Source organism: Mus caroli, unplaced genomic scaffold, assembly GCF_978045245.1.
Source record: "Mus caroli unplaced genomic scaffold, Mus_caroli_1 scaffold_2, whole genome shotgun sequence".
Classification (NCBI taxonomy): Eukaryota; Metazoa; Chordata; class Mammalia; order Rodentia; family Muridae; genus Mus; species Mus caroli.
Genome location: NW_028227257.1, coordinates 105,925,865 through 105,929,059, shown reverse-complemented (window position 1 = coordinate 105,929,059; position 3,195 = coordinate 105,925,865). Strand labels below are relative to the sequence as shown.

The 3,195-nt window shown below is 39.8% G+C and overlaps 1 non-coding gene across 1 annotated transcript; it reads left to right on the top strand.

Annotated features, from left to right (window-relative positions):
- The first annotated feature begins 2,796 nt into the window (after nt 1-2,796).
- On the top strand, nt 2,797-2,936 carry LOC115030488 (small nucleolar RNA SNORA48). The gene has a single exon (XR_003836083.2). It is a non-coding gene; the product is annotated as a small nucleolar RNA SNORA48 (small nucleolar RNA).
- The last annotated feature ends 259 nt before the right edge of the window (nt 2,937-3,195 follow it).

Genomic DNA, 3,195 nt, shown 5'->3' with positions numbered 1-3,195 from the left:
AATATAGTGTATGAAGATAACTCTACTTTCAATTTAAAATTAAATTAAAAAAAAAGAAATTCTAACATAAGACAAGGCATGGGAAACATGAAACTGGTAATCAAGTTATCTATTAGGGGATGACCACAATTTGGAGAAACATGCTCAAGAGAATGTCTTCATTTACAGCCCTTTAAGGATACATTTGTGAGAGTCAACCTTTCTACCTTTTTGAAATTATTCAATTAATGCATGGACAACAGTCTACATTCTAATCCATTGTTTTGAAGAAAGAAAGAAAAAAAGACTCTCCCCCAGGCCTCTTCTCGATTTTAAGTAGCAGCCCTGATAATCTATTTTAGTCAACACAGAATAAAAGCAGTGGTTGACTTCCATAACTGCCTTTGTTCTACCTTGTTGGCCCCTTTTTGCCCTATTTGAATAGCACTGTATCTCCTTCAGAGTCCATTCTTAATGAGGTTATTTACCTTGCATACCCAATGAGATTGTACCTTATATAATAAATTCTCTGCTCTCAGGTATGTCTGAGGGGCAGCCTATTCAGCTATTAAAAGGTATAACCTTTCAGCTGAGATAGGTCTTAAGGCTGGACACAACTTCTATACTGAACTCCCAATTACTTAAAGATGTCACCATAGCATACAGAGCTATTTACATTTACATACACTAGTGGATGGGCCTTGCAAACACCCACTAACTACAAAATGACTTTTTAAAGCTCATTTGCTACCACACGTATAAATGTTCTTGCTTATGTATGTTAATGAAATACACGTGTGCTAATGATGCAAGCTGGGCATTAAAGAATAATCATTTTAATGCGTTAGCATTGCTATCAATTATGTGTGCTAATGAAATGCATGTAGCTACATCCATTTGGACTGTAAATTTCCCTCTGGTCAGTAATTGTTCTTACCCCTCCACCCAGCTGTTTACCAAACATTGTAACATTGACTACCTCAATTTCAACTTCTATTATTACCACAGTGGAAAATAACAAGATCTGAGAAAGATCTGAAAGTCTAGAAGTAACCAAGGGATAACCCACCATTTTGACAATAAATTTAGTCTTCCACCATTGATTGGCGGTTGAGACTGTTGGTAGTTGAAGAGAAATGGGGGAGGGCCTCAGGTACTTCTTTGAGTCCATGCACCATTTGAATCATGTACCATGAGCCATACCATTTGAAGATATTATCTAAACATATTTTAAAGAAATATAGAATTATTTTAATTAAAAATTGCAATAAAGCTTTCCCTCAAAATTCTGACTTTCTCACCTTTTGTCCTATTTTATTCTCTTTTTATTGAAACAAGTTCTCACCCTATAGCCCAGGCTGGCACAATGAAGCCCAGGTTGGCCTCAAACAAACACAAAACCACCTTAATTCAGCCTTAGATAATGAGATTTTAGGTGTGCTCCTCCATATCCCTGGGCTTTTGTGCATCTCTCTCCCCCAACCCCCAGGGCAGTGTGTGAATGCAACCTCCCTACTACTATAAATTATGCAGTCCAAGCCTTGGCCTGGGTAAACCACCTTTGTGATTATGGTGTCTGCCCTGCCATGTGAATATTCTTTTGTATGTCTTAATCTCAGATTCTCATTACTGTAATCAGTGTGCTTGATGGTGCTGCACTAACCTAAAAAGCATCTGTTTCTAGTGATCTCCAAGTATGGTGCTGGTCAAATCAAGTAGCTACATGAAGAAGAATAGAACTTGGTCCTTATCTCTCACACTTCACAAAACTGAACTCCAGATGGACCAAGGACCTCAACAGTAAGACCCAATACCCAAATCTAGCAAAGGAGAAAGCAAAGAATATTTGAATTTCCTGGCACAGAAAAAGACTTTCTGTCAGGACATCAATGGCGTAGGGAGTAAGAGCAACAGTTTAAGGCCTGAAAAGATGGTTCCGTGGTTAAGAGCACTGACTGCCCTCCTGAGAACCTGGGTCTCATTCCCAGCACCCGCATGGTGACCCATAACAATCTGTAGCCTCAGTTCTAGGGCACTCAACACCTTCTTCTAGCCTCTGCCAGCACTAGGCGCCAGGCATGCACACGGTACACAGACCCTCATGCAGTCAAAACACCCATATACATACATAAAAACTTAAAAGACCAACAATCAATAAAGAGGACCTCATAAAACAAATGCTCTATACAGCGAAGGGCATCATCATTCAAGTGAAGAGGCAGCTTACAGAATGGGGGAAAAAATCTTTATCTCTGACAGAATATCTAGAATATACAAACTCAAAAATTAAAATCAAAAAACAACTCAGTTTGAAAAAACAGTGGCATGGAACTAAGCAGAGAGTTATCAAAAGGTAAAATACAAATGGCTGAAAAACGTTTTCTTTAATGTTCAACATCCCAAGTCATCAGCAAGATGCAAATTAAAACTACTTTGAGATTACTCCAGTTTAGATAGATAAGATTAAAAAAAAAAACAAAAAACATGCTGTTGTGGGTGAGAGGCAGAGGAACATTTGTGATTGATGGGAGTGCAAACTTGTGCAGCCACTATGGAACTCAGTATAGAGATTCTCAAAGAAGCTAAACTAGATCTACCACATGATCCAGCTATCCCACTCCTGGGCATATACCCCTAAAGACTCTATATTCTAATATAGTGATACTTGTTGATCCATGTACAATGTTGTTCTAGCCACAATAGCCAGGAAATGCAAACAGCTTGGTGTCCATCAGATAGTGAATGAATAACGAAATGTGGTATATTTTCACCGTGCAATATTATTCAGCAGTCAAGAAAAATAAAATCCATGCCCCCCCCCCCGGCAATGGGCAGAGAGACACCATGTTGGTGGTGTTATTCTCACATCTGGCAAGGGCAGAGATGGCAGTTCTTTGTTCATCCTAGCTTGATGCCTGGCTTGGTGGCCAAAGGTGCCTTATGCCTAGGATTCATAAAAAATCAAATCAAATCAAATCAAATCAAATCAAATCAAATCAAATCTAGGCAACACAGCACAGGAGGAGGAAGACAGACAAGACCTGCCCTCCAATGCCAGCACAGACAGGCCATAGACACCCACTTGCCACCATGTCTCACACACACAGATGGAGGATGCCACCCAGGGGCCCACCAGTGTGTGACCAGCCTGCAGTGGGAGTCATCACATGCAAGTAAATGGTGGTCAGATAGGAGAGACAAAAGTGAAGCATCTTG